The sequence below is a fragment of the Camelus dromedarius genome, chromosome 24 (genome assembly GCF_036321535.1).
Source record: "Camelus dromedarius isolate mCamDro1 chromosome 24, mCamDro1.pat, whole genome shotgun sequence".
NCBI lineage: Eukaryota > Metazoa > Chordata > Mammalia > Artiodactyla > Camelidae > Camelus > Camelus dromedarius.
In genome coordinates this window covers 28386113-28408874 of record NC_087459.1, presented here as the reverse complement: position 1 = coordinate 28408874, position 22762 = coordinate 28386113, and the positions used below count along the sequence as shown (strand labels likewise).

Here is a 22762-nt window from a genome sequence, read left to right as displayed (position 1 = left end):
CGTGAGGAGAGGCCCCCAGCCCTGTCTGAACGGGGCCCGCAGGGCGGCTGTGATGCTGCCGGGGGCCCAGGAGGGTGTCCAGTCTGCCCCAATTCCCTGGGCCCTGGAGCGGCCTGGCTGCCCGGCCTCTCGCTTGGCCAGGGCAGCCGAGACACTGGCAGTCCCGGCCCCAGGGCTCCCGTCGTCGCCTCCCCCACTGCTCGGCCGGATGGCACTGTCTCCTAATGCATCTGCCTGTTTACATTCCCCCAACGAAAAGCAGCTTTGTTTATGGAAAAGAGCTATTTTAGTTCCACGTTTTCTCTCTCAACTCCTCCGACTCGCAGCAGAAGGGCCGCTGCTCTCTTGGGGAGCTGAGTGACGGAGCCCGTCTCCACCTCCTCGGGGAAGGTGCTCCAGGCTCCCATGGGTGGAGACCCAGGACAGGGGACCAAGGCACAAGGCCACCTCCTCCCACGAAGGCTCTGGGGAAAGGATCGATGTTCTGCATGAGTCAGGGAGTCTTACCCAGGGACAGAAGGACAGCAGTCCCCATGAGCTGGTGACACCAGACACCACCCTCCCAGTGCAGCCCACCCACCCTGGGCTCAGCCACCAGGTCCTTCTCCTCCCTCTGAGTGAGTGATATTATCCCCACCATACAGATGAGAAACTGAGGCTCCCAGAGGTGAAGTGGCCTCTCCAATGTCATAAAGCTACAGATACCCAGGGGTCTGACTCCAGATCTCACACCTGTTCCCCACTGTGCCCCCTGGGGTGGGAGGAGAGATGCCTGTCTAACGGGGTGAGGGGTGTCAGGTAGCACTCCCTGGTTATAGCCATTTCCATAAAAATTCATGGCAAACATTTCATTCTAGGCTCGGGAAACAGCAAACAAATCACGAGTGGGAGTAATCTAGTACAACATGGGGGCTTCTCCGGAGGGAGGCTGCTGTGTTCCAGATGGGAACCCAAAGATCGGAAGGCGTAGGAGGAAACAAGTCATGACATCACTCTGAGGAAAAACGAGGGGGGGTTCCCTCCACCCCAAGCACCTGTCTCCCTAGGTGGGAGAAGAAGAGGTGCTGGGAGGTGGCAGAGGGTCCTACCGAATGCCTGCTGTGGCCCCATGTGGAATGCTTCTCCCTCCCTCCCTTCCTTCATGGCCCTGATTGCTTCCTCCATGGAATTTGTGATTTCTGGAGCCCACATATTCCCTGGATCACCAAGGCAGGTCAAGTGCTGTCACCATGACAACAAAGAAAAAGAAATAGAAAGGCTGATGGGGATGCAACTCCCCTTAGAGCGATCATAGGACACCTTCCCCAGCCCTAACTCCCCCACCCAAGACGGGAGCTCCAGTGGGGCAGGGATGGATGGTGATAGGTCATGATTAGAGAAAAGCTGAAAAGTTCTCAGACAAGAAGCTGGTCAAGCAGACAGCCCTGAGCAGGGCTTCCCCTAGTCCTTTGGGAGACATGCGGCCTGTGGCCCATGGTGGCTGGGACCTCCTGTGTGGCTAGAACAGCGACATGGGCCTGGGGCCACCTGCTCTAGAATAAAGCCATTGGCTCTAAGCCTTCCGGGATTCTGCTTCCCTTGGGCCTTTTGCCACAGGCTCCCCTTGCCCTGTCTCGTGCAAACCTACAAAGGAAACCTTCAGACCCTCGGCGGAAGGACACGCAGCGCTAGGCGGTCCCCAAGGCCCTTTGCGGAGTGTCTCCTGTAGACCCATCCCCAGAAGAGAAAGACATGGCCACTTGGCCTCACAGCCTCCCACCCTGGGCGTTCTCCCCAACACCGATTTCTTCACATCTGTTGATGGGAGAGGCTGACTTGAGCCTGGAGTCTCCTGCTCCTGGGGTAGCACCGTGGTTGGCCAATGGCAGCAGTTTATAAAACTCAGTCACAGTCTCAGCTGCCCCTGCCTCCCTCCGCCATCACCGCTCACAGGAGGGACTCCACGCCCTGGGAGGCGCTGCGCTCACTCAGCCCAGCCACACCTCACGGGCTCAGGGCCTGGGTTCCAAGGACCTCTCACACGTGAGCACAGCCCTTTACAGTTTACAGAGGGCTTTCCCCTGCCCCCTGATTCGCCCTTTGAGGTGGATAAGGAAACAGAAATGAGACATCAAACATCTAGGAAGCACAATGTTGGGACCCAGCCTCCCCCTCTCTCTGCCTCCGCCCATGAGCACGAGCCCAGGCCCCACTCTGTGCCCAGCGGTGGGTGGAAGAGGCCTGGCCCTGCCTCTGGCCTCAGCCTTACTATCCCAGCCCCCTAAACAGCCTGGTAGTCCTGCCGAAACCTAGATCTAATCCCCCACCTGGCTCCACTGCCCAGATGATCAACCAATTCCTCCGCCTAAATTTGACGCCCAGCACAGAAGGGGCCCTGTCTGCTGCTTCCTCTCGAATTCCCTCGTCATCACTTGACACACTCTTTGGCCAAATAGACCCAATTCTTCCTCACTGAGAATGGCTGACCTGTAGCAAGCGCACCCTATATTCTGTCCTCCAGGACTCTTTTTCAGCTGCCAGAATGTTCCCAGTACACACACGGTGTGCTCCCCTCCAGGTCTTTGGCTGGAGTTGCATGTCCCCCATCCGTCTATCCACCCATCCATCCATCTGTCCATCTGTATCTAAATCCCGCAACTGCTTCAATGCCCAGTTCAAATTCCACCTCCACAAAGCCACCCCATAATAAAAGTGACCACTCCCCCACATTGCAGCCACGGCGGGCCCCTCACTGCCTGGCATCGGTGTTGCAGGCCTCTTGGTTCTCCCACCAGACCATGAGCTCCTGGCGTGAGGGTGGAGTGTCTGCAATGAAGTATGTGATTCATCTCAGGGACCCTAATCCCCAGCACAGGGTCCCCCAGAACACAGGACATATCATCAGTGATTGGCTGGATGAATAAATGAGCAAAAGGACAAATGAAAGAAGAGGGAGTAGATGGCTCATTGGCAGGCCTTCACGTTGGGCCATAAGGTTAGTGGTCAGATCATGCCAGCCAGCAGGGCTCCCTTGCCAGCCAGAGCCTCACCCCCTCTGGCAAGAGCACCCATCCATCACTCCTTAGCCTGTCGAAGGCCCTGAATGCTCCTCCTATGTCTGGGGAATCCCCCACCTTATGAGTTCCCATCTTCTTTCACGAAAGCCAGCCAGCCACCTTCCAGCCTGCCTTGCAGCCAGGGTTTGTCATGTGTCCTGGGCTCCACCGATCACACACCCACCAGACTCAGGATGGGAGGGAGTGACCCAGGAAGCAGATGCCACATGGAATCCATTCTGGTTGGTGAGAGGCGGACTCCCGTGTCCAGTTCCTGGAGGCAGTGCTGTGACCGATGTGGGAGCCCACAGTGGGTCCTGCCGTGGGTGTCCCCATCTGCAGTGGGATCTGGGGCCCGGCTCCTGCTTCTGGTACTCTGGCTTTCCCAGAGATTCTGGGCTACAGAGTGTCCTTGAGTAAATTCCTTGTGCGAGTAACTTAGTTGGAGTTGGTTTCTGTGTCTCAAATTCCAGACCCTGTAGTGTTCACCACACGCTGACGGAGTAAACGCCCCAGGGAGCTCCACGCGGGCTGGGCCGTGTGCAGGGCAGCAGGCTGGGGTGGGAGGGAATGGGCGTCACCGGGCCGGCCCTCCCTGGCCTATGAGATGCCCGCCCGCCAAAGCAGCACCAGGATAGGGGTTTGAGCAGGGACTGCCTTCAGATCCCGAGGCCTGCTCATGGCTACAGGGCAGTGCTCTCCCCTCTGTGCCTTTCCCCCCAACCCCCGCTAACTCCTTCTCATCATCCTTTAAGACTCAGCTTCTCATCATCTCTTTCACGAAGCTTCCAGCTCCACCCCTTCTGGCCCAGGTGCCTCCATGGTGCTCCCAGGTCACAACTGCCAATGCCTTTCCACACGGCAGGATAGCTGTCCATTGCCACGTCCATCTGTCTCTCCACTAGGTGGAGAGTCTCTGAGGGCAGGAGTCATGTCTGGTGCACTATGATCAGTTAGCTCTCAGGAGACAACCAGGGAATGTTTGCTGAACGACTAAGTGAACATTAGTGACTATGTGCACCCTTGGGAGAAGCTAGCCATCTCTGGGCTCAGTGAGAGTGGCAAAGAGAAGAGCAGTTGCAGGGGTGCCCTGGGGCTTGGCAGGTGCACCCACCCCCACTGGAAATCCCACTGGCCAGGCTTGTATTGTGTCTGTGCCAAGGGGGCATATAGGGTGGGGCAACCCCTGCCGCTCCATCTCCGGTGGGTTTCTTAGCAAATTCAAGGGAAAAAAAAATTTCCCAGGAAATAAATCAGGAGCCACTGACCAGCTTCAAGGCCCCTCCTTCTCCCACATTGATCTGGACCTCAGAGATTGCAACCTCTCTGCTCGTTTGCCAGGGACACTTGTCGGAGAAGATGTCCAGGCATGAGGCAACCACAGCGGTTTCCTGAGCGGCACTGAGCAGAAGTCAAGCGCGTCTTCTGGGGCCCACTCTTCCCCCCGTGACGTGCAGGCAGGGGAAGCTCCCCAGAGGCTCCTGGGAGGGAACTAGGCCACTGCCCACCAGCAGCCCGGCTGCAAGAGTCCAAGCGCGAGGGGGTCTCTGCTCCTCCAGGCTGCGGCCACCAAAGATTCACGCCCCCATGTTGCAAGCTGGGGTCGGCAGGGTCATACTGACCATGAAGGGCTGCGCCAGGATGATTCACAGCCCACCCCGGCCCGTGGATGGTGGAAGGACGTGACCTTCTTTCTCAAGATGTCTTTGGAGTCTCAGGTGGGGGCAAGACTGCTCACATCTCGGGTGCCCTTGACCCGGAGCCCTGCTTCTACTGAACATCAGTTTGGAGACAGCCTCACCTTCTTGCCTGAGACTCCTCAGTCCTCCACCATTGCCACCCAGATGTGGAAATCCTCTTCCCTTTTTTCCATCCCCAAACCCACTCACACCAGGCATTTGTGTGGGTAGAAGGTTTACTGACGGTTGGAGAGGCAGAGGGATCTGCTATGTAATTATAGGAACTTATTAAAATCCTTCTCCCTTGATGTCTCTCTGCATCTCTGCCCTGGCATACCCCTTCCCTTTCCTCCTCCTGCCCCTCAAATCCCGCCTCCTGTCAAAGCAGAAGAGCCAGCCCCCAATGGTCCTGTTTTCTAGAGTCTAATCAATATTCTGACTCCGGAGGGTTCACCTCTAAGGGGATTGATGCCAGTTCTTAAACCAATGGGTTTTTATCCCACTGCACTGGTGCTGGACTCACCTTCACGGAAGACCCAGACCTCATGCACTCGGGGGTGAGGAAAGTCCTCAGGAGACCACCCTGGCGGAGCAGATGGGAGATGTTGGGAGGAGGACACACAACACAGACCCAGGAAGCACGGATGAGGGGCAGCTCCCTCTACCTGGAGGAGCCAGAAAGGGTTTCACCAAAAAGGTGACAGGAGAGATGGCCCTGAAAGGGTTTCATGAGGGGAAGAGGCAGCCGGAGCAGAATCTGCCATCAATGCCTCTCCAAGAAGCACTGCTCGCTCTGCGCTGTCATATCATCAGATTTTGTGGCTGCCTCCTCCATCAGACTGGGAGCTCCTGGAAGGCAATCTCCCTTCAAGGGCCAAGTACAATCCTCAGCCCCAGGAGAAAGAAAGAGAGGAAGACAGGAGGGGTGGGAGCTGCAGTAGCAGCCTAGATTCCCCAGGCACCCAAAGCCACAAGACCCCTGAGGCTGCGGCAGAGATTGGCTGGATCTGCATCCTCCGTGTGACAGTACACACAATCACTGCAAACCGAAAGTGCATAGGCCAGGGGCCCATGGGCCCTCGGGCCACCCCTATGAAAGACCTTTTACATCAGGCACTTGTGGCCCACCAATAATCCCGTGACAAGCCCTCTGCGCTGACAAGGGCCACAAGCTCACATCTGCGCAGCGCCCAACAGCAGGAAGATGTTTTAATGCCCATGAGCTCAGTGGAATCAAGGTGTGGACCCTACAGGACTGAGGGAGAGGATGGGCAGGAAACACAAGAGAAGCCCTAGGCTCCGGATGCTGTGGGAGTGTGAGTCAGTAGGTTCTCTGCTCCCACAGTCCCCCTGCTCCTGCAACTTCCAAAGCAGCGAGAGTGGACGGCGCGCTGTGTGGCAGTTCATTACAGGCTGCCCTGCATTGTTCTCTAATGACTCTTTCAGGCTTGGGATCCCGCACTGGATCCTCCAGGGCAGAGGATGTACCTTCTGCAACTTCTCTGTGTCCCAAAGTGCCATCCCCAAGCCAGGTCCACAGCACACCTTCCCAGCCAGCAGGGTAGCTGCATCCTCTGCCCATCGGCTGCAGGTGAGAATCATCTGGGAGATCTGGTAAAATGCTGAGGCCGGGGCTCCCACCTCCAAGGAGACTGATTTAACTGCGCTGAGGTCGGGCTGGAGCATCAGTGTTTTATGGAGCTAAAATGACCATCTCGCCCTTGGACTATTACAAATTAGTTCTCAGCTGGCTTTTTTGTGTCCAGTCAAATCCACCTGCCATGATGCAGTTAACTTGACCACGGCGCTTCCCAGCTGGGCAGTGAGGGCTGAAAACCTCTGACGTAGCATCTCCTGCCACAAAGACAGCAAAAGCTCCTGGGAAATGTGCCCCTGGAAGACCAACTCTTGGTACTAAGTCTCGTCCCTTTTCGGATCTCATCCACCTCAATAGCCCCAATTCTCTCCACTGTATCAGATGACCCCTAAATCTCAACATCCAGCCCAGAGAGACTTTAGGCTCCAGATATAACTCCCCAGGGACAGATGCACACAATACCGGGCTCCGTCTGTGCTAGGATATTGGTGAACAGCACAGCCATCAGGTAACAGCTGTATTAGTCACGTGCTTTAGGCCATAGTGTTGGGAAACCAACTGGAACTGGCCTATAATGGAAGGGGTTGGGGTATTGTATGTCGCTATGGGGCACGGGGTACAGGTGGGCCTAACATCACTAAGGACCACATGTCTTTGTGCTGAAATATTCTAGGCAAGGACTCTAATTGTCCTGGTCACGTGCCTACCTGACAGCACCAGCTGAGGCCAGGGGCATGGGGTAATGTAGCACAGACAGGGCTGCTGGGGCCCATTCCAGTATAGAAACAGAGGAATTCCCATTTAAGACAGTGGAGTACAGCCGTCTCTTCACCAATCCCTCTTCCTGCAAAGACCAACCATTCATCGTGTTTGATGAACAACAACCATGGTGATAAAATCCAGAGACAGCATGGGCTGGATGCATCAGTCAGAGACCTGGGAGGAAGCAGACCTTGCACTAAAAGGGTAATTGATGAAGTTTAGTAAGGAGACTAAAGACAAAGGCGAGAGCTAAGAGAATCAGCAGGGATGGCGAGGCAGAGGATTAACTGCTACCCCCGCTCTGGGCACGAAAGGGCACAGGAGGCCAGCAGAAGCAGCAGCGTGGGAGAGGGTTGCCCAGCTAATGGCTGCCTTGGTTGGATGAAGGCAGCTATTGCCAATCTTGAAAGAGTAGGCGTTGGTGGTGTGGGGGGGTGTATCTACCGCTTTCTCTGCCCGTCCTCTCATCTCCTGTGGGTCTCTCATTGGCTGGACATATCTGGAAGCCAGAGGGAGCCCAAGTGATGGAATCCACAGCAGTCTACCTTCCACGCCCAGAGCAAGTGGGGACGCATGGAGAATCCATCGGGAGGAACAAATGTGAAACATTCTGCACTTTGGGCATCTACCCCCTCAGTTTGTTTTCTGTCGCCCCGTGGCAGTAACTTTAGAGTCGCCCTTGCTTTTCCCACTGGTTTCTCCCCCATCTTCCATCACCAAGTCCTACGGATGTCACCTCCCAAACACCTCCAGAGTCTGTCCTCTCCTCTGTCTTCATCATCTCTCCCTTGGACTATTACAAATTAGTTCTCAGCTGGCTTCTCTGTATCCAGTCAAATCCACCTGCCAAGATGCAGTTAACTTGACCACGGCCCTTCCCAGCTGAAACCCCTCCAGGGACCCCATGGCTTCAGGAGAACAGGCAGCCTCATCCTGTGCGCTCCTGAGCCATGGACCTGCTCCACGTGGGTTGGGGTCTGATCATTAAAGTTGACTGACAGTCTGGTTAAGGAACTGGTCCTCCTTCCTTAGGCACTGGGACACTAAAGGAGCTCCAAAAGTGGGATTTTGTTGTTGTTCTTGTCCACTTTTCATTTTGAAATTATTTCAGACTTTCCCAAAAGGTGCAAAAATAGCACAAAGAATTCCCATATACTCTTTATCCAGATTCTCCAAATATTAACATCTTACACACTACAACTATCAAAATCGGGAAATACGATGACCTAACTAAAGCCTGACTTGAATTTCCCAGGTAGTCCCACCAACGTCCTTTTTTTTCTGGTCCAGGATTCAATGTCGAATCACCTTGCTTTTAGTTGTTGTGAGTCTTCAGTCTCCTTTAATCAGGAACAGCTTCTCGTCTTTGTCTTTTATGACCTTGACACTCTTAAACAGTACTGGCTACTTGTTTTCTAGAACACCCCTCTACTTGGCTGTTTCTCATGTTTCCTCACCATTAATTTTAGGGTAGGCATTTTTGGTAAGGAGGCCACGAAAGCGAGGCTGTGTCTCTGTCAGTGCATCATATCAGGAGGTACAGGATGTGAGTTTGTCTCCAGTGTCATTGCTGTTAATTTTGACAATCTGGTCGAGATGCTACTGCCAAGTTTCTCCAGTGCAAAGCTGCTACTTTCCCCTTTGTTATTAATAAGCATCCTGTGGGCAGAATACTTTTAAGACTCTAAATATCCTGTTTCTCATAAACATTTTTTTTGCCCACCAATTTTTTCACATCCATTAGTGATTCTTGCCTGAAACAATTCTTACTATGGTACTTGCCAAACAGTGGTTCTCAAGCTCAACATTCCTTCTACATTTATTAGTTGGAATTCCACTGAAAGAAAAGAAAAACAGGATAGCTACCCAACAGAAGATGGTCTGCAGAGATCAAAACAGCCTGCCTGATATATTGTAAACTGTATACCTGATAAGGGGTTTTGTATCTAGAATATATGAAAAATCCTTAACTTGATCATAAAAAGATATACAACTCAATTTCTAAATGGGCAAAGGATCTGAATAAAAATTTTTTCAGAAAAAATTTTTTTTGCAAATGAATGATAAGCACATGAAAAGATGTTCACCATTGCTGATCACTAGGGAAATGGAAAGCAAAACCACAGTAAGATATCACTTCATATCTCCTTGGATGGTTATAATAAATAATACTAGTAAAATAATAAAGAAACAGGTAATAACAAGTGTTGGTGACACTATGGAGAAATTGGAAACCTCATACGCTGCTGGTAGGAATGTAATACGGTGCAGCTCCTTTGGAAAACAGTCTAGCCTTTCCTCAAAGGTTAAATATGGAGTTACTACAGGACCAAGCAATTCCACTCCCAGGACAGACCCAGGAGAAATAAAAGTGTATGTCCACACAAAACCTTTCATTGCAGCATTATTCATGCCAAAAAGTGGAAACAACCCAAGGGCCATTAAGTGATCAATGAACAAATAAGATGTGGTCTATCTATACATTAGAATATTAATCAGCAATAAAAAGAAAGGATGTCCTGACAGGTGACCACATGGATAAACCTTGTGAACATGAGGCTCTGTGAAAGCAGCCAGCCACAAAGGACCACATACGGTGTGATTCCATTTATGAAATGTCCAGAAAGAGCAAATTTATAGAGACCGAATGTAGATTAGTGGTTGCCAGGGAATGGGGCGTGACTGCTAATGGGGACAGGGTTTCTTTTGGGGGGGACTGATGAAAATGTTTTAAAATTGTGATGATGGTGGGGGGAGGTTATAGGGCAAGTGGGAGAGAGCATGCTTAGCATTCATGAGGTCCTGGGTCCAATCCCCAGTACTTCCTCTAAAAACAAATAAACCTAATTACCTCCTTCTCCCCACCCCCTAAAAAAAAACTAAAAAAAAAAAAATTGTGGTGACGGTGGCACGACTCTGTGAATATATTAAACCATTAAACTGCACACCTTAAATGGGTGGATTGCGAGGTCTGTAAACTATATCTCAATAAAGCTGTTAGTTACACACACACACACACACACACACACACACACACACACACACACACAATAGCAACAACCCTCTCAGAGCCTCCTAAGAGTAGGCGGCCGCCCCGCCCCGCCTAGCTCAGCCAGCCCGGGTCCCTGCCTCCGGCCCCTGCACTTTGCTAGCAGAGGTACTTGCTCCCAACAAGCCAAGCAGAGACACGGCATCCTCTCAGGCCCCATCAACCCAGCGCCAGCTTGTCGGAGTTTCCCGTGATTCAGACCAGGGAGCTTCACAGCTGCATTTTGACCAGCAATCCCTCTACTCCCCAGTGTAATCTCCTGAGCCAGACTGTGGTTTTGCGACTTGAAGTCCAAGGCCATGAATCAACATCATCTACTTATCAAGACCAAAGGCTGCGGTCACAGTCCGCATAGAAGGAACAGCTCGCATTGCTCAGCGCTTTCACGCCAGAGGGCGAGGCCGCACCCCGGTCGGTACCCAGGGAACCTGCTGGACCAACCACGCGTGGCCCGGGGCCATACCTTTCCCACTTGGGACCTGGCAGTCCGATTCCTCACGTACTGGTTCAGTAACTAAGGTGGGTTAGCTGGGCCGGGCTGGGCCCGTGCTGGGCTCTCCGGCTCTGGCTGGCTCGCTCTCATTTACACTATGTTATACCACCCAGCACCACGCGGGCTGGGCGAAGTTGGTTAAAAAGTACAAACTCTCAGCCATAAAATAAATAAGTCCTGGGGACGTAAGGTACAGCATGGGGCCTCTAGTTAACAAGAATGTATTGTCTATTTGAGAGATGCTGAGAGAGTAGATCTGAAAAGTTTTCATTCCAAGGGGGAAAAGAATGTCTGTAACTGTGTGGCGATGGATGTTAACTAGACTTACTGTGGTGATCATTTTGCAGTGTATACAAATATCAAATCACTATGTTATACACCTGAATCTAATGTTGCATGTCAATTAAATCTAAAATAAACAAGAAACAACAAGCAAAGGAAAAAAACACAACTCAAATCAGGGCCCCTTCCTTTGGTTAAAGCCCTTTGAAGCCTTCCTAGGATAAAGACAGGGCTCCTGACCCTGGCCTGATGTGACTTCTGAGAGCCCTGCACACTTGGGGACTTGCCAGCTCTTGGCCACCATGGTCCCCTTCACTCCCAACCACGTTGGCCTTATTTCTGTTCCTCCAAGTCCCTTGTCCCCGCTTACCTCCAGGCCCCGGGACAACCTAGTTAATTAGTTCACTCTGTCTTCAGATCTCTGCTAAAACTCATCCTTCAAGGAATCCTTTCTTGATGCCCCAGGGCCTTTGCACGCCTCTTTTGGGCACCAGTCAGTGTGCCAATGTTGGTGAGATTATTGAATTAATGTCTGTCTCCCCCTCCAGGCTGTGCATGCCCTGAGGGCAGAGGCCTGTTTGCTTCACTCATGCTGACACCCACCGTAGCTGGCCCAGAGCCCGGCACACAGCAGACATTCAGAAAGCCTTGTAGACAGAACAAAAGAATGTCATTCTGAGGTCTCCATGAAGCCCATTCTCATGTTTAGCTTCCTGAATCTTCCCATTCTTCCAAAACATAAATCAGATCACAGCTTTACTGTGCCCACAACCCTCCAAAGGCTTCTCACCATGACGATGATAAAATCCAAACTCCTTGTCTTGGTGGTGGACAGGGCCTTGCAGGGCCTATGCCCCACACCTCTCTCTTAGGTCATCGGGAGAGGCCCCTGGAGGGTGAAAAGCAGAGAAAGGCCTTGCCTTCTGACCTGCCACTTCCACCTCTTTGTGCCTTTTGACCTCTCCAAGCTCATTTCCATCTCAACCTGGTGCCAAATCAGTCACAAAGGGGGGCCAGCACTGAGCGCAAGGGAAGAGTCACTTGCCAGCTGCCCAGGGGCCAGCACCCCTGTGAGGCAGAAGTGCTGGCCGTCCCATTGCAAAGGGATGTTTTCTCACTGATACTGTTTAGAGTTGCCAACAGACGGCGAGAATGAAGAGCGGGTGGACCCCGAGTCCATTTTATCATTCTTATGAAATTCTCTAGAGATGATTTGCCCCCTTTCCACAGCACCTTTCCACCTACTTAGCACATCACTGCTCTGCGGGACGGTGTCCCCTGTTCATTCCCTTCTCAGTCAGCTGTGAAGAGGGAGGCCCTGGGGCTACCTGATATGGGATGAGGCAGACACAGGCATGAATTTTATGTCACCCCCACATGTCTGGGCAGGACAGTCATTTCCTGCCAGGGAGGGGAGCAGGGACTCGGTGACGTGGTCGCACTGCATGAATTCCAGCAGTCTTCACGTGACAGGCTTTCTGGATTGGGGCTTGGGAAGGGCTAGGCCATCCCCGTAGGATCTGGTGGCTTCTTCTGATAAGTATGGGCATTCTAGATCCTCCTTCAGAGCCCCAGGAGAAGCTGGGATGAGGCTGGGGGGTGCTGATGGAGCAGGAGCGGGGGACGAGAGCAAAACAGGAAGAGCCTCTGAACACTCTTCCCGGCTGTTCCCTTGGCCGGGCACTCCCCTTGCCCCTGACCTATACTATCTCACCCACACATCAGGGGAGGCCAAGTTCTCTGCATTTTTTGGATGAGTAAACTGGGGCAAAGTTATGGCCAATGGGGAGCCGCCTGGTCAGACTCCAGGGAGGGGGTGGGGGTGAGGTCTGTGCCTTTCCCCCTGTCACTCCATCGGGCCTTCCTAAGCCTCTGTCCCCTAACAACGGGGAGGGAATAAGTGTTAGCAAGAAGAAGAGGCAGGATCGAGGCCCTGATCTCAGAAAGGATCACACAAGAGCCTGCTTAATCGCTCATCGGGCAGTGGATTGTACAATTTCGACAGAAACACCAGGGAAGGAAACCTTGGCCAAGTGGGTAGAGAAACTTTGGCCAGGAAAACAGACTTCTGTTCCAGTTTCCACATGGGGGTTCAAGACAGATTTGGCCGCTCATGTCCAGCCCTTGTTAGGGGCCTGCCACTGGCCTGGGCGTCAGCAGCCGCGTTTTGATTCATTTTGATTCACCACAATCCTTGGGGGGAGGACCAATTATCCCCGCTTTACAGATGAGAGAACTGAGTCTCAGAGAAAAGCAGTTACTTGTGTAAGGAAGCCAAGCTCTCTGCCTTCTAGCCCAGGGCTGTTTTTCGGGAAACTCGAACCCTGGCCTCCCCTGCCCACCTGCATCCTCCTCATTGGCTCCCTACACACACACACACATACACACACACACACACACACACACACACACACACTCACACCTCGAGTCTTCCCCCTACCCTGTCTCATCCACCTGCCTGCCTGTCTCTGGCTTCTGCCCGAGGAACTCCAGGACCTCCCCCAGCCCCATCCCTGAGTATTTTGTAAAAAGGAAGCAGTCCAGAACTTTGGGTCCAACATGAAGGACATTAGTAGGTGTTAGGAAAAATACTCCAGTGTGAAATGAATTCCTGCCATCTCCCCAGCACTCTGGGAACCGTCATTTCACCATCTGACAATCCCACAGCTAATAAATCCAAGAGGGTGGCCGGGGCTGGAATAACCAAAACAGGGCTGGGGCCGGATCTACACGGAGCCACCAAGGCGCTGGAAGGAACTGCATTGACCACCAGCCTCTCCTCTTTATCTCTAGCTTCCTGAGCCTTCTAAGTCAGAGGCCTTGCTCTCCCAGGTAACCATAGAACCTGGGACAGCCCCAGGAGGGGACGCCCTCGTAGCCCAGGCTAGGGGTCCCCATCGTGATGGAGTGCCAGGGCTTCTGGATGGACAGACCGACTTGAGGGTCTTCACCAGGGTGTACTTCCCCAACGAAGTCTCTCCTGAATCGTCCTCCCAGCCGACCCCCCACCCCATCCTTTCTCACTATAAGCTCCCCTAAATCCGTGAGGCAGGGATTTCGGCCCATAGAGCAGAAGAGACTTGTCCAGAAGCTCACTTTGAGTTCCCTCCCTGTCTGAGCCCCAGATGTTGGGTCTGTACCTCGAGGGTACATTTATAATCTGACTTCTCAAGTGGACGCATGGATTCCATCCGACTGGCCCATCCAGAATCCACACTCTGGAAGACAAGGCTTGGGGCTGCCCTGATTTATGTATACCGCAATGCTAGCTCAACACCAGGCTGGGGAGGGAAAGGAGAAAGTGGGGAGAGGAGGAAAGGAAGGATCTGGAACGAGGCAAGTGGCATCATTCAGGACGGGGGATTGTACTGAGAGGGCCACCGAAACAGCGGAAACCAGCCGTTCAGCAGACATTCAGAGACCTTCCATAGCTCAGTGCTGCGCTAGACGCCGAAGTTACCGCAGGGAGCAGCGCGAAGCCTCTTCTCCTGGTGCTTACATGCCAGTAGAACACCCCAACAAGGCAGCAGTTAGGACTCTGTGGCCCCAAGTGACAGAAACCCAACTGGAATAAGCGTAAGCAAAAATGGGGAATCTTGACTCCAGAGACCCAAGTGCAGGTCAGGCGGAGGAGGTGCTGGCCTTCAGGCCTGCTGGAGGGGGGCCGCCTGCCGCGGGTCTGCCGCTTGTCTCTACGTCTGTCGATGGACCAGCCTCCATTGCTCCCCGCTTTCCACAGGGCAGGGGACTTGACCACTGACAGCTTCAGTCTCACTTCCAGAAGCTCCCTGACCAGGATACAAAAAGGGTTTTGCTCTCTCTGTTCCGAGTCTTAAAGCCCCAGAGAAGGGCTGTGATAAGCCGAGACAGTATCATGTGACCACCCCGCGGGCCAGTCACAATGGCCAGAGAATTGGGTCTGGTGGAAGCCAGGGCAGACAGAAGCACCCGTGTCTACTACCATGGATATGATTCAGTTTGCTCCTCCTGGCAGCTCTGGAAAGGAGGGTGTCTCAGTCCATTCGGGCTGCATCACAAAAATACCACAGACAGAGTGGCTTATGAAAAGCAGAAACATATTCTTCACAGCTCTGGAGGCTGGGAAGTCTAAGAGTAAGGTGCTGGCAGAGTCCGGTGAGGACCTGCTTTCTGGTTCATAGACAGCCCTCTTTCCCATCCTCATACGGGGAGGGAGCAAGGGAGCTCTCTGGGGCCTCTTTTATGAGGGCACTAATCCCATTCCTGAGGGCTCCACCCTCACGACCTAATTCACCTTCCAAAGGCCCCATCTCCAAGTGCCAACACACTGGGGGTTAGGATATAACAGATGAATTCAGGGGAGGGGACATAAACATTCAGATCAGAGCAGAGGACAAGAAGAAAGGGTAAACATTGGGGCCCCCATTTTCTGAGAAACTGAGGCCTCGAGAGCTCTCTTCCATCAGGACACAGCTAAGTGGAGCCTGGGGCTGCCTCCAACCCTGCCCCCACCGCAGCCAGGCCTCGGCTTCCTGGCACCCAAGGGAACCTCGGCTGGGGCGTAACTCCTGCTGCAACAGAAGTGAGAGAAGGGGGTTTCAAATATGTTTTGAGACATTTCACCGCAATCGAAATGGCATTTTCTAGCACATATCTCAGCACAAACGCATGCACGGGGAGGGAGGGAGGAGGCCTCACTCACATCCCCATCTTAGAGCCACGCTTGTTGCAGTTGGAAGGGGTTTCAGGCATAATTTCATCCACCCAGGCGGGAGGTCAGTGCATGCAAAGCTAGAAACAGGAGAATAACAGCTACTGTTAATAGGGTGCTGGACACTCTCCATACACTGGGGGAGCACTGGTTGCCCCGCCCTGAAGTTTCCATGGAGGGTCGGGAGTCCCCGAGTCACTGCCTGCTCCCCATCCCACTTCCTTCTCCCCAGGGAGGAGAATGGACTCACCTGATTGGTAGCTTTGGGAGAAGGAAGTGATCCTATGTCCCTTCTGGGCATGCTCCATCCAATCAGCCGCCCGCGGGGAGGGTACAATTTCTGCAAGTCTCTTTGTCAGTTGGGTTCTGGACTTAGGAGAGAAAGGATTTGTATTTGTTGACCTCTTAAATCCTCAAGAATACGTACTGTTAGAATTATCCAACAATAACACAGTAAGGTGAGTATTATGATTATTATTCCCATTTTAAGGACAGGGACCCGGAGGCTAAATGACCCAAGACCACCTGGCTAGTCAGGGACAGAAGCAGGTGTGCCAGGCTCCCCACAGCTGCGCCCTGGGCCTCTCTAGAACTCAGGCTTGACGACTTCCCGTCCAGTGTTCTCTCCACAGCCCTCGTTCTCCTCTCCCAGAACAGAGCCCAGAGAAAGTCATCAGACGTCACCGCTACCTTCTAGAAGCTTGCATTGGAAAACAGACACACCGACAGAATTACCATCAGAAAGGACTGCACGAGATACTAGGTTCAACCCTGTATAAAAACAGGCTCCTAGTGACACACTTAGAGATAACACTACCTACCTTACAGGGTTATCATGGGAGCATTCAATCATTAGAGTAAAGACAGCCCCATCCCTGTCCTCATGGAGCTTAGAGTCTGATGGGGCCAGAGACACAACAACACAAACAGATCTGTCACAGAAGGCTTGGCGGCTTGGAGTTCAGATTTCATCTGATGTCTAACTGAAAGTCATTAAAACGTTCTCAGCCAGGAGAAACGTGATCCGATTGACGTGTTTTTATTCCAGCTGCTGTGTGAAGAGTCAGTGGAAGGTGGGGCTGGTGCCGTGGCCTCTACGGGTGTCCAGGCAGCGGGTGATGGCAGCTGAGGCTGGGGTGGTGGCCGTGTAGATGGGGAGCAGCAGACAGGGCTTTATCTTGGAGCTGAAACCTATACAGTGTGATGTCAAGTTGGGGGAGGAAGGGGAGGACAGAGAGGTGTCAGATTCCCAAGTTTCTGGCCTGAGGCACTCGGTGGAGGGGGGTGATATTTCTAGAGAGGTGAGTTTGGGATATGGGGAGCTGGGCACGCCCAGGAAGACAGCCAGGAGGAGGTGGTGGGGCGGCAAGCTGCATGAATCTGGTGCTTCGGGGTGAGTGCCAGTAGACAAGAGGGTGAATGCGTGACCAAAGGGACCAGATGGGGGGACAGATGGGCCAGTGGGTGCCGTTGCGAGAGCCTGAGGAGGGGCCTGCAGTCCTTGGAGCTCTTCAGAGGATCTGGGAAGTGAGACTCTCCGCCTAGGGACACCTGGATGCCCTGTCCCTCCTCCCGCATCCGGCTCCTCCTCTTCACAGGTCTAGGAGAACTCTGGGGCCACTAAAGACTTGCATCTAATGTGCACATTCCCGCAGTTTCAGGGAGAGAAGAGGCACTGGTGCGAGGAAGGGGGATGCAGGCAGCATGGGGCATCCTTCAGGGAGGAGGGGGAGAGGGGAGGGGCACGGAGGCGTGGCCTGGAAGCCCTTTCCTCAGTGTGTTTGCACAGCTGTCCAGCCGAGCTGGGCAGAGTGAGCCACTGGCCGCACTGCACTTACTCCGCCCCCGGGGGTGGGCAGCTTGCAGTGAGGTAGGGAACTCGGTGACCGAGTCCTGGCCCTGAGGACTCTCGTCCTCTCTCCCTCCTCCCCTGCTTCTCTGAGCCCCATGGACAGCCCTCCCTGTGCCTAGAACGCCCTCTCCTCCCTGCTTCCTCCCAGCCACCTCACATGGCCTAGATTCCTTTCCCCTCTTTTCTTTGACTTTTCCACCTGAATGCAAGGCCCCCCATCACAGCCTGTATGAGAGACCCATTTCCGGTCCCCACACCAGATGGTGAGCAGCTGAGGACACATCCCGGGCAGCCCTGGCGTCTTTTCAGCCTTTCACCTTGCAGACACTAGGTGCTGAATCAATGTTTAGGGCATTGCACTAAAAGTGCTTGATTCATATTTCTCGAGCTATGTTTAAGGTCTCTCTCTCTCTCTGAGATGATGGTGTCCAGGCTGAGGGCTTCGAGAGAGACATTTGCCCCAGCTCTGAATGGTTGAGAAATTTTTTTCTCACCAGATTCCAGGTCTGCAAAACGCACCCGTGAGCCTGTCTCCAGCCCCCAAGCCTTACTGAGCCTGGGTGCTCACGGCTCAGCAAGCCCAGTCTAGCTTCTTGACTTGCATCGTCGCAGTGAGTCCTCGAAACACCCCCATGATGTGGGCGTGGTTTAGGGGGTACATTCGGAAGGGTCAGGGGACTCGGGAAGGTCAGTGACTTCCCAAGGAAACTCAGCAACCTCACAGGGGTGCCTGTCTAGCCTCAAGGTCTCTGCTTCTGGTCATTTTGCCTCCTGACTTGGGAGTGACCACGTGGAGGGACCTGGGCAGGAACCAGAGGATCACGGGAGGAAATCTCATGACCTGGGGACTCCGCTTCCCAGCCCCGCCCCCTGCAGGTGCACAGAGACTTCCTGTCTGTGACTCCCCATCGACGTGCCAAAGGCACAGTGTCTCTGGCCTGGGACAGAGAGACGCAGCCCTCACATCAATGCCACCAACGGTTTACCCACTTGGCTTCCTGTTAGGTTTTTTTCTTCCTTCCCCACAGTGGAGTCTCTTATCTTAAACTTCTTAGGGGGTTTTGTGCCGGCTGTTTACCATTCGGTGACAGTTGTCAGAACCAACCTCTTGGGAAAAGTAACATGCAGCCAAGCAAAGCCCCTCAGTCATCTGCATCACCACAGGGTCCACAAGGTCAAGGACCAAAGAAAGCCCCGTCTGGCTGCCCCACTGTGTCAGGCTCCATCTTCCACACGGGGCTGACTTAGGTGAGTGGAAGTGAGTTGGTTTGCCCTGAGTTCCTCCAATTGCAGGCAGGAGCAGGGAGCTGCAAACAAAATAATCCACCAAATGGATAACCGAGAGGCAGCCAGGTCTGCTGGGCCCAGGGGCTCACTTTGGTTCGCGAATTAGGGGCTCACTTTGGTTCGCGAATTAGGAGTTCCGCATTATTTGTGACTAATGCAAAGTGAAAGAATCTGCTGTAGAAACCGGCTCTTCCTCCTCTCTCTGCTTCCTAGCACTCCTCAGGCAAAGACCTCCAGATGCCCGGTGGTGTGAGCTCCATCTGAACCTGTGGCCCAGTTCTAATAACTGTCCTCCACCCTCCTGGGGTCCGCAGGGTGTAGCCCAGCCTCCAGCCCTGGGCCCCACATCATCCTGGGCCCCACCTTGTCCTTGTCAATCTGCCCAGAACCCTTGTCCTTGTCAATCTGCCCAGAACTCATGGCAGTCTGGGGCCAAGACCACACCTGGCCATCCTCATCCCTCCCAGACACCAGAGCCTGTCCTCAGCATCACTCGGTGCTGCCAGGCTGCCCACAACCTCCTGCCACCTGCTCCTGTCCCCAGATGCCCACCCACCTGAGGTACACCTACCTCCTGACCAAACATTACTCTGCCTCTCACCCTAGGAGGGCTAGGGTCTGGACTCCTGATCACCTGTAGCCAAGTCAGCTCTCAGGCCCCCTGAATATCCCTCTGGGCCTGTCCAGGGTCCATGTTCAAGGCCGACCCAGATCAGACCAATCCTCTGAACCTGTGCAGTGTCTGGGCCAGGTAAGGAACAGGTGCGATCGGCAGGAGGAAGGTATAACTCAGTGTTTGAGTGCGTGCTTAGCATGCACAAGGTCCTGGGTTCAATCCCCAGCACCTCCATTAAAATAATAAATAAATAAATCTAATTACCTCCCCCTCAAAAAACAAACAAAAAATCAAAAACAAACAAACAAACAAAAAAAACCCAAAAATCAAAAGAAAAGGAACAGATGTGGAAAAGATGTGATAAATGAGCAGAGAGGGAGAGCTAAGCTGGATTCAATCGGGAGAAATTCTCCCACAGTAAGCAGAGATAAAGGCAAGGCCTAGGGCTGGGTTGGCCAAACTCTGACCAGGGATGGCAAAAGAGATTCTCTCACCTGTTACCTGGAAACAGATTCCCACAGCCAAGTGGGGCTCATGGGGCCAGACCCTTGCACCCCTAACTTCAGTTCAGATGCAACCAAAACTCAGGAGAACGACCCAGCTGGAATCCCGACAGCCTCAGTAACCCACTAGGCTGGAACTCTGGGATCCAGAAAAGAAGTCAGTGTTGGAGAGGGTCATGGAATCGCTCGGATGCCGCTACCCAGGATCATGACCACGTAGAAGGTGAGTGGAAAAGCGACACTTGAGGAGGGCGGAGATGGATGAGAGGCCCAGGTGGCAGTCCTTGGTGCCTCTGCTGCCTGGCTGCACCCCTGCACCCTGCCCCCAGCCAGGCAGTGCAGCGCTGCCCCGGGAGGTGCTTGAGGGAGGAGAGAGAAAGCCAAGGGACAGAGACAGACAGCTGAAAGTGCCGAGACCAGTGTTCACAAACCAGGGGCCACGTGTGCCAGAGCCGTGGGTAAAATGGGGACACCGAGGTGCCAGGGGTACAGGGAAAACTGACTTGTGTGAAAGTCTCTGAGGTCACTCATCCATTTTCCCATTCGTCCCTTCAACAGATACTAATCGAGCATCTTCAGGTGTGTAGTCCAGTGCAGAGATTAGAGCACAGACTAAGACCAAACAGCCTGAGTTCAAATTCTTTCTCTACCTTTTTATCTCCCCAATTTTCTTTTGTTGGGAAATACATATAACAAAATTTTCATTTCCATCTTCACCATTTTTGGGGGTGGTTGGGGGGGAATTAGGTTTATTTATTTATTTTTAAAATTAGGTTTATTTATTTTTTAAATTAGATTTATCTATTTTTTAATGGAGGGACTGGGGATTGAACCCAGCACCTCACACATGCTAAGCACACGCTCTGCCACTGAGTTATACCCTGCCCCCACCCTGTCTTCACTATTTTTAAATGAGCACGTGGACACAGGCTGTGCAAAGGGACTGTGTACTTCTGGTTCCACCTGACAATAGCTTTCCAGTGTTTTCTGTCTCCTAGTGGGCAAAGGCGAGGAGGAACAGAATATTGTAGACAGAAGTCCTGGGCCTTGGGATTGGCGCAGCTGTGCCTCTCTTGGGCAAGTGAGGATAGTGTGTGTGTGTGTGTGTGTGTGTGTGTGTGTGTGTGCGCGCGCGCGCACGCGCCCTCCCAGGCACAGTGGGGTCCAGGGGGAAGAGTCCCTGCACTTCACTCCTGCATCTCTCCAGCCTCCCCTCTAACTTTGAAAAGCTCAGAGGTCCTTTGGGAAGCCTGAGTCAGCCTGAGTCTACTTTTGCTTGGGAGGCAGGACTGGGCCCTGGGATGTGAGGCTGGGGAAGCTTGGGCCACCTTCAAAGTGACGAGGGGGCGGGGGGGGGGACGGCTGGACCCCATGCTGACCACTCTAGGAAGGAAATCCCCAGGAGGGAGGTGGACAGGTGATGGGGATCAGGGAAAAGGGAATTTGGGGGAGACAGGGGATGTCAAGGGGGCCGAGGGAGGGGGTGTGTGATAAAGACCCAAGAGATGAGAATGACTAGAAAAGAGAAGGTTGAAGGGGCAGGGTCACCTCCCCCACCTCGCACTCCTCTGCATGGGCAAAGCGGTGACTGCTCTGGAAGGTGGGTTTGGTCTTGCTCAGGAGACAAATGCTCACTTAGAAGACGTCATGGGCTCTGGAATGTTGAGAGAGGGCTGGGAATGCAATGACAGGAGCCTGGCAACCCGCAGGACAAGAGGAGGGCCCCGCCCAGTCCCCACCCAGGGGCAAGTCCCTCTCCTTTCATCAGGGACACTTATAGAATCATAAGTGACCAGATGGGACTCTTAGGATGTCCCCACTGGAAGGACACTTAAAATGCGGCGATTTCATTGCATAGATGGGAAACTGAGGCTCAGAGAAGTGGTCTCAGCTCTACCCCCACCCCCTACCCCTACCCCCATCCCCATCCCCACCCCGCATGCGTCCTGCTCCGCCCGCGCCGGCAGGTCCCCTAAGGGAAGACCTCTTAAAGAGTTTTTCCTTTCGCGTGAACTCACCGCCTCCTTGCAGCCGCGCGGTCTCAAAGGTGAACATCACATAAATGCGTTACAGATGTGCTTCCTTCCATTTTTGGCTACCGCGGCGCGGCGCGCCCGGAGCGGAGGCAGCCACCGCGCAATCCAGGCCACGTTTTCCCTCCAGCCCGCCAACTTTTTCAAGCTATAGTTATTTGATAATGATTTTTTTTTTTAAACCTCTCCCAATAATTGTTATCCTCCCAGCCCGGTGCAGCTCAGGTGATGGGCACAGACTGCAGCCTCCGCCTCCTCCTCCGGATGCAGGGCTACCGCCCTGAGAAACCTCCGCCCTTTGCGGGCGCCTTCTGCAAAGCCAAGGTGGAGGTCCGTGCCTGGCCCAGCTCACCGGGCAGGACAACTGCCAGCTACCCCCCATAAGGCCTCTGGGTGACCCCCCGCCTAAGACCACCTCCCCCAAAGCCCACTCTCCAAGGGCCACAGCTGTCTGATGGATGACTGGAGAGGGTGTGCTGGATCCAGAGTTCCATACTGCATTTATTAGGCACCTACTGTATTCACAGGCCCTGAGCAAAGCTCTGGCCTCAAAAAAATGAGCAAGAACAGCTTTTGCCCTCAGGGTTTCCCATCTAGCGGAGACTGGGGCCACACACTCCTTATTTGGGAAGATGAGAGGGGTTTCTAGGGTGGGATTCCAGACAGAAGCAGCTCAAAGTGGCAGGGCTGGATAGGAAGGGCTTGGCCCATGGCAAGGACAACTGACAGAGCTAACCCCCACCTCCATCACCTTCATCCCGTCCTCTGGCCCCTACAAAGGGTCACCACCAGCCTGGAGGAAGGCCTCTCCAGAGCCTCTTCTGAGGAGCTACAGGGCTCAGAAAATTGGGGGTAGGTAGAGCTCGGGCCCAGGCTCTCTGAAG

The 22762-nt window shown here is 53.5% G+C and overlaps 1 long non-coding RNA gene across 2 annotated transcripts in view; it reads right to left on the bottom strand.

Moving 5' to 3' along the window:
• The window catches only part of LOC116147169 (uncharacterized), a 55149-nt gene extending 33045 nt beyond the window's left edge, over window positions 1-22104 (bottom strand). The window contains exons 1-2 of one of the 2 annotated variants that reach the window (XR_010377620.1): window positions 21864-22104; window positions 15838-15958 (exon numbers count right to left, since the gene is read on the bottom strand). This is a non-coding gene — a long non-coding RNA (uncharacterized LOC116147169). The remainder of the gene's footprint in view (window positions 1-15837; window positions 15959-21863) is intronic. The other variant, XR_010377619.1, reaches the window with a different exon arrangement.
• Between the last annotated feature and the right edge of the window lie 658 nt (window positions 22105-22762).